Consider the following 16,464-nt stretch of genomic DNA (forward strand, 5'->3'; position numbering starts at 1 on the left):
AACTCACTCTTACACACATAAACAGAGACAGACAGGAAAAAAAACCTAAGTTATGAATAGAAGGGAAAACTGGGAAAACAGTTCAGCAATTTCTGTTCATAAGGGTTGCTGAGATAGCACTTAAGACTCTTGCGCTAGTCAAAATGCTGCCTCTCAGTCATCCTTCTCTGGATGCTTCCACCAGTTTGCAGGAGCCATACTGTAGCCGATTCACTTACAAAAAAAGTCTCTGATTTATCAAATAAAGGTCATACCTTACAACAACTGCTTAAGGAAAGATAAACTGGTTTTCTTCAGGTACAAGTGGCTTTCACTGCAGAGAATATGGAGAGAGCTCCTAAACTGGTGGTGACCCAAGGGCTTCTGTGTATCTTGTTCACAGCACAAAGCTGTTCAGCTACCTGAGAAACAATTACACAATTGCTCGCAGGCAGAAGACTTTTATCATTGGTAGATGGTAATTAGTCCACAAAACAACTGCTTCTTATTGCCAATTGAATCTCCATTTGTACACAAACTTCTACTGTTTAGCTGATCAAGTCAGTCCCACCACTTTAGATCATGGCTGATCATTTCAATGCAACTTTAATACACTATCTCCATATCTCTTCGTCTCATTATTCTCCAGACACCCTTGAACCTGATTAACGATTGCATTTCCTTAACCTCTGAGGAAGAGAATTCCAAAGATTCCAGGTGAAAGCAGAACATTGCCCAAAATGTCGAATCTCGTGCTCCTCGGATGCTGCCTGATCTGCTGTGCTTTTCCATCACCACACTCTCGACTCTAATCTCCAGCATCTGCAGTCCTCACTGTTGTCTAGTTCCAAAGATTCATCACCCTTTGAATAAATTCCTCCTCATCCCCTCTTAAATGGCACAACTCTTTTTCCAAGATTTTTTTCCTCTTGTTTTAGAATCAACATAATATCTGTTCCACGTTATCAGCAACCAGCACTGTAACCCAAGCTCTGCAAATAGTGTTCCTAAAGAGTATCAAGTTACTTGTTTTCAAACCACACAGCAACCTTTCATTCCTCAGTTTTAAAGTAATTTTTTTCTCATTTCAGTCCACAATTTCAAAACACACAAAAGATGTGGTCTTTGTAATCCTTCCTTAGGAAATTTGACAAAAACTATACACAATATGCCAAGTGAATTCTCACTTGTTTAACAGATCAACATCCATAAGATAAATTTGGTTGCAAAATACTTTCTGAGATTTACAAGAGCTTTATTTTATATCTAAAGTTTAAAATAAACAAGAGTTTCCACCTTTCTCTTCCAAGCCCTTTCCCTGTTCAGAAGCCAGCTTCCCACTGGGAAAGAGTCCAGTTCTCTCTCTTTAATATATGAATTAGTTAATCAAAAATGAAAGAGAAACAAAGCAGCCCTTTTAGGGATATTGAAACCTTATTTTAAAAGCACTTACTAAATCAAGATTTTCATTTGAGGGGGAGAGAATACAATCGAGCTTCACTGGTGCCTGAAGTTTCTAAACAGGCTCGAGTCTGTGATCAGACAACTTCCTGGCTAAGGCACCTGGGTTTGGACATAGCCATGAAAAGGTGGAAAGCTGTTAGCAATTTTGACCTGGACCTATTATGAGCCATATTGGCTAGGCCCAGGAACAGACTAACAAGGAAAGCTTCCAAATTACTCATCTGACATGCTCCACAGCCCCACTGCACAGAGTGCCAAAAGATCAACAGCATGGGGCTGATGTGAACAAATATCTAAAAATAGATTCCTGAGAAACTGAACAGGTTGTATAACCTCCCAGAACCAATGTAGACATGGAACATGATCAGCACTGGGAGCCAGTGATGCAGCTCAGTCTACGATTGTATGGGATTGCAGAATGCAACACCCTCCACACCAGACCCACAATGGAAAGCAGAAGGACTCCCACACTGAGAGCTTCTCCATTGGGGACCTCCACCACCCGTGCTAAAAGAGAAAGCAAGTTGTGTCCGGATGGTGATGAAGGTGAAGAAGTGGGTGTGTGCATCAGGAGTTCGAACAGGAAATCCCACAGGAATTCCACAGATTTACTACCCTCCAAGAGAAGAAATGTTTCCTCACCCCTTTCTTAAATGCACAATCCCTTGGGCTGAGATAATGGTCTCTGGTCCTGGACTTTCCCATCAGGGAAATACCTCTCAGCCTCTATCCTGTCAAGTCCCTTAAGAATCTGGTTCATGCAGGCTAGGCAATTACACCATTTTTATTTAATTATAAGTTTCTACAAAACAAACACTGGTATTTAATGCTTCTATGTATACAGTTGTCAAACACTGACTCTTGCACCTCAATCCCACTCCACCAACAATATTTCTACACCCTCTCTGGTGCTATACCCAAGTTTTCATGGGGTTTCTCAAATGTTTTTAGGCATTTCTACCTTTCAGTAATAAACTGAATCTCCTGTCACTGCTGCTGCATAACTGGACTCTCTCTTTCTCATGCCCTACTATGCAATCTTCCATCCCCAAACTTCTTCATGTGCACCGAAGACCCCATAACAATATATCATGTATAGATTTCCTCCTTGGTCTTGAATGGCCCTACTCTTTCCCAGGTTATTCTCTTGGCTTTGATATATTTGTAGAATATCTTGAAATTCTTCTTAATCTTGCCCATCAGTGTTTCCTCATGCCCCCTTTTGTTCTTCTTATTGCTTTCTTGAGATCCCTCCTGCACTTTCTATGTTCCTCTGGTGCCTCCATTATTTTGCTCCCTTTGTAACCATTATACAATTCTTTTCCATTTTATTCAGGCATGAAAATTCCAAGATAGTGAGGGTTCTTTGGGCTTGTTACTCCTACATTTCATCTTAAAGGGAACATGTTGGGCCTGTACTCTTCCCAGTACCTTTTTCGAACATCTCTCACTGTTCTATAATTTACACTTCCATAGCTGTTCCATCTTTTTGGCCAGATCTTGCCTTATTTTAATTAAATTTACCTTGCCTCAATCCAAAACCCTTTTTTGCGTACCATCGCAGAACAAACTTACAATGTATGGTGTTCTGTTTGCTATCACTAAAATGCTCCTTCATTGTGACCTCAAATACCTGTCCAGCTTTGTTAGAATTAGATCCAACTCTGCACCATCCTGTGTAGGATCACCTACATGTTGATATAAAGAGCTTTCCTGAATACAGGTGAAGAAATTTGCCTCCTCTAACCCCTTTATAATATGATTATCCCAATTAATATTGGGATAGTTGAAATCTCCTAATATAACCAGCCTGTTATTATTTTTACACACATTAGTGATTTGACTACATACCTGCTCCTCAATTGTCCGCTGACTGTTTCAGGGTCTATAATACACTCCTAACAGTGTAACTGGCCCCATTTATTCCTAAACTACCCACAAAGCCTCATTTGACAACCTTTCCAAGACATCATCCCTCCCTACTGCAATAACTCACTCCCTAACTGATACTGCAAAACCACCTCCACTTTTTCACCTTCTCCTGCCCTGCCAGAAGATCCATTGAATTGCCAGGGTTGTCCCTCATTCAACCACATCAATGTGATGGCAATAACATCATAATTCCACATGCCAATCCACACTCTTAACTAGTCTGTCTGATTCTCATATGCCTGCATTAAGTAGAAGCCATACAGCCTTGCCTTACTCCCTTGAGACATACATGGCAGAACTCACTCTGCCTTGGTTCCTTTTTTTAATTTATGCTGTGTCAGTAATGCAGTGACCCCTACTGAACTAGTTTAAACTTTTCCTTGCAGTGCCGGAAAACCCTCCACAATGATGTTAATCCCATTCTGGTTAAGGTGTACACCTGTAGAGCCTATAGACATTTCAACTTCCCCAGAAATAATCCTAGTTAATCTAAAACTCTCCCTTTTGCACTAGCTGTTGAAGCATGCATCATCTGTTCTAGTTCATATTTCTGTTCTCACTAGCACGTGGCATCAGATGTAATCCTGAGATTACAACCTTCAGGCCCTTCTGAATCTACTGCCTAGCGCCCTGAACTCTTGATGCAAGATCTCATCCCTCTTTCTACCTATATCATTGGTACCAATTGTACCACAACCTCTGTATTACCCTCTCTCTTTATGAGGCCCTGCAGTTGCTCAGTGGCATTCATGAACCTGCCATCAGGCAAGCAACACACCAACCTGGAGTCATCTGTAGCGGCAGAAACATCTGTCTGTTACCCTAATTATTGAATCACTTATTATTAATTGCTCTTCCTTTCTTCTTCCATCGTTCCTGTACAGTCAGGCTGCTTGTGGTGCCAGACTGCACTCCCTTGAGATACCACAATCCTCCACAGCTTCCAAAGCAGCAATCTGATTGATAAACAGGATACCAGGTATTCCTGCACTACCTGCCTACCTATTAGTAACCCATTCACATTTTCCCTCCAGTACCTTCAGCCTGTGATGTGACCACCTCTCTAGACATGCTATCCACATGAGTCTCAGCCTTGCAGATGTACCACAGTCTCCAGTCACTGCCTCGAAACTTTGAGAAAGTGCAGCGAAAGTTTACCAGGCTAATTCTGGGGATTGCAGGACTGATATATGAGGAGAGATTGACTAGGTTGGAATTGTATTCACTGGAGTTCAGATGAATGAGGGGGGATCTCATAAACACTTATAAAATCTAACAGGACTAGACAGGATGGATGCAGGGAGGATGTTCCTGATGGTGGGTGTGCCCAGACCCAGAGGTCAAGTCTGAGGATTTGGGGTAGACCATTTAGGACATGCGAAGACATTTATGCACCCAAAGAGTGATGAGCCTGTGGAATTCATTATCACAGGAAGTATTTGATGCCAAAACATTGAGTGTATTCAACAGGTGGCTAGATATAGCACTTGGGGGTGAATGAGATCAAAGGGAGAAGGCAGGATTTGACTATTGAGTTGGATCATCAGCCATGTTCATGATGAATGGCAGAGCAGGCTCGAAGGGCCAAATGGCCTCATCCTTCTCATATCGTCTGTGTTTCCATGATATTTTTTGATCAGCTGTTACTACACACCTCCGAAGCAGGTAGGACCTGAACCTGGGTCTTCTGGTTTAGAGCTGAAAATGTGTTGCTGGAAAAGCACAGCAGGTCAGGCAAAGACCTTCTTCAGGCTGATGCCCGAAACGTCGATTCTCCTGCTCCTTGGATGCTGCCTGACCTGCTGCGCTTTTCCAGCAACACATTTTCAGCTCTGATCTCCAGCATCTGCAGTCCTCACTTTCTCTCCTGGTTTAGAGTTGGGGATTACACGTCAAAATGTTTATTTTTGCCTCTGTTTACATGATTATTTAGGTGTATAGTTGTTCAAATGTTTATAATTATTTTGTTGTACGATTGCCGATGTATGGTTCTTTAGTTGTGGAGTTTCCTATGTTTAGATGTTTATGTAAATTAAAAATTCATTCCATCAACATTTCGCAATTCGGCAGCGCTGCGTCTGCGCAGTTGCCAAGACGTGCCCGCGCATCCACCGAACAACAACAGTGAGAGCGCGGAGCCGACGGTGAGTATATCGGGGCAGGAAAGCAGGGCCGGCGAGATTTTAAATAGAAGTGGTGAACGGATTAAAGAGGGATATCAAAATCCAGCACGTTTCACCAACTGTCTGCCGACTGCCGATGGCTGTTGATCGGTTGGATCGGGCAGACAAAGTGACCTTGAGCATTGCTGCCATGACAATGCAAGGCCCGGATGTTGGCCGGTTGAGCGGCCAGTCTTGAAAGCCCGGATGTTCCTGGGGGTGGGTGTCTAGTATTGGTCAGGAGATAGAAGTGAAACCGCTTTGACTGATGTTTTTTAGTTGTTAGCAAGCCCTCTAGCGAGAGAAAACAGAAAATACGTTCCAATTGAAAAGCAAATGAACTTACATTTTTGGAGCGCCTTGTCTCGGATGTTATAGTGTCATACGGTATAGAAACAGGCCCTTTGGCCCACCATGTCTGTGCCGACCAGCAGCTACCAACTAGGCTAATCCCATTTACTTGCTCTTGGTCCACAGCCAACTGTGCCTGGGCATTTTAAGTGCTTCTCCAGATGCTTCTTAAATGTTGTCAGAGTACCTTCCTCCACCACCCTCTCAGACAGCATGTTTTCCTCTTGAATTTTTTTTTCTCAAATATCCTCTAAACCATTGACTCCTTATCATGAACTTCCTTTTGAGATCTCATCCAAAAGATTACATTTCTGACAATACAGCACTTCAGAGTTGCTTTATATAGATGCAGGAAACTATACAGACACAGCAGGTACCCATGGATGATTGGTACATATTAATAAAACCCTATCTGATGCTGAAGCAGAAATTGGACAACATTTTGTATCAGAAAGTGTTATGGTGAGGAATTGGTGATTAGGAAAAGAAGGTGAGAGGTAAGAGTAGAGCAGTGGGAAGTAACTTTGTGCCTGCAGGCTGAATAATAACAAGTGTGATACAGGAACCCATTCAGATGATAGTAGTAAAAAGGAATGTAGAAGTAGCAACTCACAGAATAGTTACGGGGACAAATACCATTTTCTCCAAATATGACTTTTTTGTGGTTGTGGACAGTTGTGGTATCTACCTGATGTCAACAAGTTTAGTTTCTCTCTTAGAAGACAAAAATCACACGACACTGGGTTATAGTCCAACAGGTTTATTTGAACTATTGGACTATATCCCAGTGTCGTCTGATTTTTGACTTTGTCCACCCCAGTCCAGCACCAGCACCTCCACATCATCTCAGCAAAAGAGTTTAGTTTGTGAAACTTGCATACCAGGAGAGTTTGGTTAGAAATCTGCAGGATAAGGGAATACAGAACAGTAAAGTACTGAAATAGGCCCATTGGTCCACCATGCCTGCGCTGACCATGATGCCATTCGAAACTTAGGCCAGTATTGGAATATTGCATGCAGTTATGGTCTCTTTCCTATCAGAAGGAAGTTGTGAAATTTGAAAAGGACTCAGAAAAGATTTGCTAGGATGTTGCCAGGGTTGGAGGATTTGAGCTAAGGGAGCTAACATTTGGATAGACTGGGACTATTTTCCCTGGAGCATCAGAGGTTGAGGGCTGAACTTATAGAGGTTTATAAAATCTTGAGGAGCATGGATAGGATAAATAGACATGGTATTTTTCCCAAGGTGGAGGAATCCAAAACTAGAGGGTATAGGTTTAGGGTGACAGAGGATAGATTTAAAAGGGACATAAGGGGCAACGTGATGTGTGTATGGAATAACCTGCCAGATGAAGTAGAGGAGGCTGATACAATTACAACATTAAAAGGCACCTGGATGAGTATGTGAATAGGAAGGGTTCAGAGGAATATGAGCCAAATGCTGGCAAATGGGACTAGATTTATTTAGGATATCTGTTGGCATGGACAAGTTGAACCAAAGGGACTGTTTCCATGATGTATATCTCTAAGACTCTATCATCCCATCTGCCTGCACATGTTCCATATCCCTCTATGGAATGCCTAAATGCCTCTTAAACATGTCTATCATATCTACTTCTATCACCTCCCCGGTGGTGCGTTCCACCCTCTACCAACCTTCGTATAAAAAACACTTGCCTTGCATATCTCCTTAAGTTTTCTCCCTCTCACCTTAAACTTACTCCCCTTCGTCTTTGATATTTCTCCCCGGGAAAAGGACTGCCACTATTCACACTGTGTTCCTCTCATAAGTTTACATACTTCTATAAGATCAGCCCTCAGCCTCTGACGCTGTAGTGAAAGTAATTCAACCTCTCCTTGTAGTTAATACACTTCAATGCAAGCAACATTCTAACAAACCTCTTCTGTACCATCTCCAAAGCCCCCACATTGTTCCTAAAGTGTGGAGAGCAGAATTGCAAACAATACTCCAAATGTGGCCTAACTAACCTCAGGGTGGTGAAGAAGGCATTTGCCACACTGCCTTCATCAGTCAGAGTATTGAGTACAGGAATTGGAATATCATGATAAAGCTGTACAAGATGTTGGTAAGATCACATTTGGAGTACTGCATACAATTGTGGTCACCCTGTGAGAGGAAGGATGCTATTAAACTGGAAAGGGTGCAAAGAAGATTTAAAAGGATGTTACTGGAAAGTAAAGATTAAAAATGCATTACCCTGCATATATTTACTTGGGCTCTCCAGGTGTTCACTTACAGCTTCAGTTTCCTCCCTTTCTCTTGAAGACAGTCACTTGGTTCTAACATACGATTCCACAGATGATGACAACCTAGGTATCTCACAGAGTATCCGTTTGTGACTCAAACAGGCCCTTTGGCCCACCATGTCTGTGCCGACCAGCAGCTACCAACTACGCTAATCCCTTTACTTGCTCTTGGTCCATAGCCAACTGTGCCTGGGCATTTTAAGTTTGAGTCACAAGGAGAGGTTGGATAGGCTGGGACTGTTTTCCCTGGAGCGTAGGTGATTGAGGAGTGACCATATAGAGGTTTATAAAATAATAAGGGGCATAGACAAGGTTGATAGCCAAGATTTTTTTCCAGGGTGGGGAAGTCCAAAACTAGAGGTCATGGATTTAGGGTGAGGCGAAAAATTTAAAAAGGGGCCTGAAGAGCACTTTGTTTCACACAGAGGGTGGTGTGTACATGCAGCCAGAGGAAGACATAGAGATGGGTACAGTTACATTTAAAAGACATTTGGACAGATAGGGAACGTTTAGCGGGTTATTGCCAAATGGAGCTAGTGCAATTGAGGAAACCTGCTCAGCATGGATGATTTGGGTTGAAGGGTCTGTTTCCATGCTGTATGACTCTATGACTCTAAAGTTTAAAACAGCTCCAAAAGAGAATGCTGAAATCAGTCATATTATCATTATTAAATAAATGTTCTTGAAATGTTAAGCTAGTAATTCAATCTAGTTTATTGTTCATCACAAAATCTGAAGTTGCCTTGCAGGTTGTACGATATTGTTCCAGAGAGCTATTCCAAGCATAGTCAAGAAATTCACCATCTTTTTGACATATTTTGCAATTCTACCCACAACATCTCCCTTACATGCATACTTCTCATTGATTCATCCTTAATTGTTACCCCTTCACCTGAACCATTGTTCTTAACTTTCTATAAATCTGAGAACTCAGTATATTTTAGACTTATTCTTGATCAATTTGTAGCTGTGTCTCAGTAATAGCTGCCATGTCATACCATAGAAATTGAATTTACACTTGCAATTCATTGTTTGTTTTCATACACTGCATGTTTGTATAAAGACACTGAATCAGACATGCCAGAAAGTCAGTCTCAATTCATGGTCAGTGCTAAATTAATCTCCAACAGTAGATAGGTGGGTACACTGGTCTACTTTCTCTGTCTGAGATTGAGTTTGGTTGTAATGCCCTTTTTGGTAAGTTGGCCTGTCTGCATTTACCACAGTTGTGTATTTAAAAATGGATACTCTGTGAGATATCTAGGTTGTCATCATCTGTGGAATCGTATGTCAGAACCAAGTGACTGTCTTCAAGAGAAAGGGAGGAAACTGAAGCTGTAAGTGAACACCTGGAGAGCCCAAGTAAATATATGCATGGTAATGCATTTTTAATCTTTACTTTTGTAAGAGGATTTTGTAATCAGTATAACAAGTGACCTAAATTTTGGAAATGAGGCAGTTGTTTACTATTACAGATTGAGGTAAACTTATTCCATTTCCTTTCCCATTTGCCTCAAGATAGTCACATTGATTTTATTACTGTGCTATTTTAGAATTTTCAGCATCAAAACAGGCCATTCAAACCTTCATGGCTGTCTGAAAGAGTGATCCAATTCATTGCACCCTGCTGCTACATGACCATGTATTCTAATTACACAATAATAGGAAAACTGTAAGCAGCGTAGCAAAACACAAAATTGATATTTATAGCTGAAGTGAATAGGGAAAAACAATGGCAAATGGATTTCAGTGTAGTCAAATGTGAGCTCTTAGGCCTTGAAAAGGATAGAACAGGCTACTTTCTAAATGGGGAAAAGCTAGAAACAATAAAAATACTTCGGGTTTCAGATAGTTGGATCATTCAAATGTCACAAGAGTGTACAAAATGTAATGAAAAAGATAATAGAATGCTGGCCTTTGTATTCTCATCCTCTAGAAGTCAAAGTAGGGGTGTACAAAATCCGGGTTAGACAATACTGAGCAGTTGTCACCTTTTCTTGGGTGGATAGCAAATATTAGTCTTTAAGGGAGTGCAGTGAAGATTTACCACAGTGATACTTGGACAGGTTAAGTGACAAGATTACACAAACTAGGGTTGTTTTGGAATTTAGTAGGTTTAACAATATTTGGTCAAAGTTTTCAAGATAATTAAATGAACTAATGGAACAGGTAAAGGGAAATGATTTTTGTTGGTTGGAGAGTCTGGAACTAGAGAACTTGTATTAAAGTTAGAGCCAGTGATTGCAATATTGTTGTAAAACAAAGAACTGTGGATGCTGGAAATCTGAAGCAAAAACAGAAATTGCTGGAGAAACTAAGCAGGCCTGGCAGCAGAGTTAATGTTTCACATTCAGTAGTTCTTCAGAACTGATGGAAGCTAAGAAGAAGTAGTAAATGTGCTAAAGGTAGGGTTTGGAGACATTGAACGGAGCACATAACAGATGGGAGTGGAGCTTAGTGGGAGAGAAAAACTGTTAGGCAGGCAAAGGGATGTATAATGGTAAACATTGGAGAAAGAAAAGCTGATAATAGCCACCATTAGTAGGTGAAAATGGATCGGCAGTGCTGAAAGCAGCCCATGTTATAAGAAGACCTGGGGTATGGAGGCTTGGAAGAAGGTGTTCAGGCCCTAAAATTATTGAACTTGATAGACCCCTGAAGGCTGCAGCATCCCCTCGTCGAAAATGAGATACTGTTCTTCCAGCTTGCGTTGTGCCTTGCTGGAGTACTGCACCAGGCACAATTCAGAAATGTCCAGGGAACATGGTGGCAACCAGAAGCCACCATTCTAGTAACGCAACGTGGTCATTCTAGTAACGCAACGTAGTTACCCAGTTTGCGTTTTGTCTTCCCCCAGTGCAGCGGAAACCATATTGTGAGCAGCTATTACAGTAGATTGAGTGAAGTGCAGGTAAATTACTACTTTACCGAGAAGGTGTGTCAGGAGCCTTGAATAGTGAAGAGGAAGGATATAAATGGGTAGATGGTATACCTTCTGCAATTGCATGGGAAGTTGTTGTGAGGAGTTGTTGGGAGTGGAAGAGGAGTGAACCAAGATTCTCCAGAGAGAATGGTCCCTATGGAATTCTGACAAGGGAGGGGAATATGGTTCTTGTGGTGGCATCCCAGTGGAAGTGGCCAAAATTATGCTGGTGGAGTGGAAAATGAGGAGAAGGGAGGGCCTATCGGTATTGTGGGAGGAAAGAGAGGTTGTGAGTGTGGCACTCCAGTTCAGGGTCATATATATGATGTTGGGAATCCTCTGAGAAAGATGGACATTTCTGAGACCCCCTATGGAAGGTGGCAGCATCAGAATGGACACAGAGAAACTAGGAGAACAGAATGGAGTCCTTCGAGGAAGCAGGATGTAAGGATGTATAGTCCAGATAACTGTGGGAGACTGTGGGTTTGTAGTGATATCGGTGGCCAGCCTACCCCCAGAAATCAAAACAGGTGTTGAGGAAAGGAAGGGAAGAGTCAGAGATGGTCTAGCTGAAAGTTAGAGCAGAGTGGAACTTCAAAGCGAAATTGATAAATTTGTCCAATTCCAGGTGCGGAGGGAGCATGAGAGAGGAAGGTAGCACCAATGATGTTATCAATGTAACAGAATAAAGAGTTGTGCGGAGGGACTTGAGTAGGATTGGAACAAGGAATGTCACCCTATAAAGAGACATGCATAACTGGAGCCCATGCGGGTATCCATGGCCACACCTTTGTTCTGAAGAAAGTGAGAGGGGTTAAATGAGAAATTGTTCAAAGTAAGATTGAGCTCAGCCAGGCAGAGTAGTATGGTGGTAAATGGTTACAGTTCAGGCCTCTTTTCCAGGAAGAGACAGAGAGCAGTATTGCTGACAGGAAACTCTTTTGCACGCAAAGACTAGTGGAATTTAATATTTTCCTCATCAACCTGTTCAGAGATATTATGACACACTTCCGGAACTGGTGGGTCTTGAATCTGGCCTCCTGGCTTAGAGGTAGGGAAATTCCCACTCCACTACAAGTAGAATTTGAAGCTCCCTTCCTTAATTGATCAGTTGTTAATTTTGAATCTATGTTTGACAGATTTTTGTTAAGCAAAGCTATTAAGAAATATTGAACAATGGTGGGAATATGGATTTGGGTCACAGATCAGTCGTGATATCTTTGAATATCTGTAACAGCTCAAGAGGCTAAATGACCTACTCTTATTCCTATGTTTCTAATTCTAAGGATAGCCAACCTCTCACAAGAATCACTAAAATTTTTCTGAATGGGTCACTGAAACATATGTTATGAATGTGTAAGGGGTGCAATACCTTTAAGAGAGTTAAAAGCTAGCAGAACTATCTGATACAGCACCAAATGTTCTGAACATGGTAACATTGTAGCATTTGGTTCAACAGCTAGAGTAACTGGGTTGCCTGGAGACAAAAACACCTTCAAATTCGGCCAATCAGTTTAAATTATGCTGTAAGATACCAAACTCTAATCAAGTTTGAATTTAGTATTTTGACACTATTAACACCAATGAAATGATCCGATGCTTTGGGGTATAAAACTGAAAAAAAAATTGAACAATTGGACGACAAAAGATCAACAAATGTAGGCTGCTAGTAAGAACTCTCTGAGGTGTACCTGTCTAGAGAAGGAGTTTGCACAGGAAAAAGATCACCACTGACTGGAGAGCAAATCCACAGAGGAAGACACCAAGAGAAGATTCAACAGCTGGCTGGTTTTGAAATTTGAATTTTTCTTTAAATCTTAATCGGGGGGTTTTATTGGACCAGTATTGTAGGGGGGAAGGTAAAAGATAGGTTTAGATAAATGAGTTGTAAATAGTTGTTAGTTAATTATCCTCTGTTAGACTTCAAAAATTTTACTTTAAATAATGACTTTTGGGATAGTTCTTTGCCTCTCAAGTTTTCACAAATTACAGCACGGGGTGAATCTTGTCTGTGTGTCAACTTTAAATTAGCAGAGGGGTTTACCCTGTGTCTTAACACACAAATGAGAATAATGTGTGAAACTTGACAGGCAAATCACCTATGCTTATTCTGTCCCAGAAGTGTTAAAATTCAGAGCTGACTCAGCCAGTGTCTAATATGTCTTGTGATGTGTTGATACTAGATATAATGGTAAATAATTTCTCAGGAGCATTTCCTCTAAATCAGCAGCTTCTTTTGTCCATAACCATTCGCAGAGAATCCATGTTTGTGAGAAGTATTCAGCGTCTAGCAGAAAGATGTATTGAGATTTTTACTGTAATTTTTATGCAGATGGAGCCTTAAACACAGCTTGCAGAAATAATGGTTGCAAAAACTGAGCCTGTTTTTTTGACGATTCCTAACCAGAAGACATCTCCAACACCTGTTGTTGAAGAAGAACCATCTGTGGAAGAGAATTGTGGCCACTGGCTGGGTTTTTGGTATGGCTGGTGGGTGTGTTGGTGGGCTGGATTCTTCATTATTTCTGTTCCTATCAGTTTCATCTTCAGTTTTCTGGGTCGAAAACTCTGCTGTTTAATCTTAAAAGCATCCAGACATCTATGCTCATGCCCATTAAAATTGAAGTTCAGTTCTTCAATAATTAAGGGTTTGGAGAAACAGGAAGCAAATAATGCAGAAGGCCTTTTAGGATGGATCAAAAAATGGAAGAATCTGATGCCAGGGATTATCCTAGGAGCAGTTATTGGAATCTTCCAGATAGTAAATTGCATGATGTATCAATATCAAGTTGGAGGAGCCATTTTTGGAATAATATTTGGATTTCAGTTAATGGTGCTTAATGCTTATATTTTAAAATTGTGATCTAACACTATGTTGGGATCAAACCTTCACCAAAGAAGAACATTGTGGATATTCTCTACTGATACTTTAAGCCTTAAAAGGAGTTGTAAACAACTATAACCTTAAGAATCTCCAAAAGATTTGCACTTTTACACTCTACTTGCCAGCTGCAACGTATGAGGTTTTTAGTCAAATTAAACAACATTTCTTTTGCTGCTTGCAGATTTTCAACACTGAGGATTGCACCATAGTGTATCATTTTTATATTGAGGTCAAATAATTGGTTTTGATTTACTGAGTGTGACTGACTGGTTCTGATCTTGTAGAGAAAAATATGGCCATCACAGGTGTATTCCATGTAATCACCTTGAGACATTTTAAAAGAAATTTTATATCTTGTGATGTTATTATAAAAAGTTCTGCTACGTTTTCAAAGGTCTGTGCTCCAATAAACATACCTGGATCTTTCTGCAATCCTTAACAGCTTTTGTAGAGCTCATGGAAAATAATTTCAGTATATGAATAACAAGAATTTTAATATTTTAACTATTCTGCACACTTTGCTTGAAAAGTGCTTTCAATTATGTATGAAAAGCAGTTTGCATGTTATCTCATGAAATAATATCATGCTGTTTATTTTTCTCATTTATGAACCAGGGATTATATTAAACAGTGAACTTCAGAATAATGCCAGAAATGTATTAAAGTTTTTTTTAATCTTGTTTAAGCATTGCATGCATGGATAATATTGTGATAACTTTGATCAAATTTACTTTTTTTTTGCTTATACATCAGGATATTCTCTAATTAAAATAGAAAATGGCAAGATGTATGGACAGGGAAACAGCAAGATGTTCTTTCATAAGAATAACATTCTCTGTATTGCCTACAATTAACCTTTTCACTGCCCTTCAGTGCCAATGTTGGCATTCTGTGTTCCAATTTTGTAAAAGCCTCTCTTCAGTTCCATTGAAGGGACATTAATACATTTCACTAAAGTGTTTTTATGTACCTTAGTCTTTTTAAATATTGCTGCAGAGCTGTTTTCTATGCGAGCAATTCCAAAACGTGCTTCTTGATATCATTAGGATTAAAACTTCACAATTTTTATTGTCATGTTAAAACTGTGTTATGTAAATTAAGAATTAAACAGGTTCAACATTGCAACAGGGCAAGTGTGCACTTGTCTGATAGACTTCTAAGCATCTTACTTATGCATTCTAACAAACAATGCTAACTTATAGTTTTGTAATCAAGATCAATGGGAGAAAAGCATTTCTGCATATAAGTCAGTTGATTTATGTTACCATAGAATTTGTCTTCTCCTTTCTCCACCTCCCACAAAAACTAAAAAATCTTAAGCAAAGAAATTTCACTCTTAAAATGTCTGATCTCTCACTGCCAGTTGGTGTTAATTGTATATGCACACATTAGCTCAAAGAATATGCTTTTTCATCAGACTATGTCCTAAGAAACCCAAAAGAATTCAGAGATTCTTTTGCCAGTCAGTACCATCACTTATTTAACTGACCAGACCTATTTTAAAAAAAAGATAATTTCTTATTGTATGGTACTAGTAGGTTCCATGTATATTTCAAAGTGGTATGATCATAGTGGAGACTATTAATTTTTGCAAATAAATTTCAATTTCAGGTTTTAAACTAAAATAGTCACACTATAAAGTTTTAAGCAAAATCACTGCACAAGAGATTGTCCTTGTGTGCATATTTCAGGTTTTATTTTGACTGTCTTAACTGCTGATAACAATCTCATTATTCCCCTTTGTCTTGCAATTTCAGGAGGATATGGGAGCAACTGAATTATTATTGCTACTTGTGGGAATAGGTACTTTGACAATTGACAAAAATTAAGTTCAAAATATTCTGATTATTTGAAAAATTATTTAAAAATTACACTATTGTGTGAAATAAATATTACAATGAAAAAATGTGATTCTTCCTTTAAAAGATGGGAAATGGTACTTGAGATTTTATTTAGTTAATTTAGTTTTTATTTAGGAACATAGGCAAATGATCCAAGCAGAACAAACCTAAGCACTGTTATGAAGGTGTAAGGGGTACTGTACCTTTAAGAGGGTTGAAGAACTTAGCAAGAACACAGAGTACTTTAGAAATTATATGTAAAAATTTTGTCCAGCAGCTAGCAGTACCTGGGTTGCTATGAGACAAAAAAACAAATTCAAATTCAGCCAATCAGTTTAAATTATGCCCCAAGATACTAGCCTCCAATCACTGTTGAATTTAGCATTTTGACAATATTAAAAGCACTGAAATGATCTGATGCTGTAGGGTTTAAGACCAGGAAATTAAACAGCTAGAGGAAAACTACCAAGCCATCAACATAGGCAGACTGCCCGAAGAATAGCTCTCTTAAAGGTACCTTTATCTATCAATGACCTGTGAAACAGAAATCCCCAAGGAGAAGAAAAGAAGACAGAGGAAGATACAAGGAGAAGATTTGGCAGCTGGCTGGTTTTGAAATTGGAATTTTTTGGTAAATCTTAATTGGAGGATTTTATTAGA

General features: G+C 39.8%; 1 long non-coding RNA gene across 1 annotated transcript; it reads left to right on the forward strand.

The window, feature by feature from the left end:
* The first annotated feature begins 5,447 nt into the window (after nucleotides 1-5,447).
* On the forward strand, nucleotides 5,448-15,088 carry LOC140493758 (uncharacterized). Its single transcript, XR_011963759.1, has 3 exons — nucleotides 5,448-5,519; nucleotides 9,421-9,533; nucleotides 13,412-15,088. It is a non-coding gene; the product is annotated as an uncharacterized lncRNA (long non-coding RNA).
* Nucleotides 15,089-16,464: the final 1,376 nt, after the last annotated feature.

The sequence above is a fragment of the Chiloscyllium punctatum genome, chromosome 22 (genome assembly GCF_047496795.1).
Source record: "Chiloscyllium punctatum isolate Juve2018m chromosome 22, sChiPun1.3, whole genome shotgun sequence".
NCBI classification, from domain to species: Eukaryota; Metazoa; Chordata; class Chondrichthyes; order Orectolobiformes; family Hemiscylliidae; genus Chiloscyllium; species Chiloscyllium punctatum.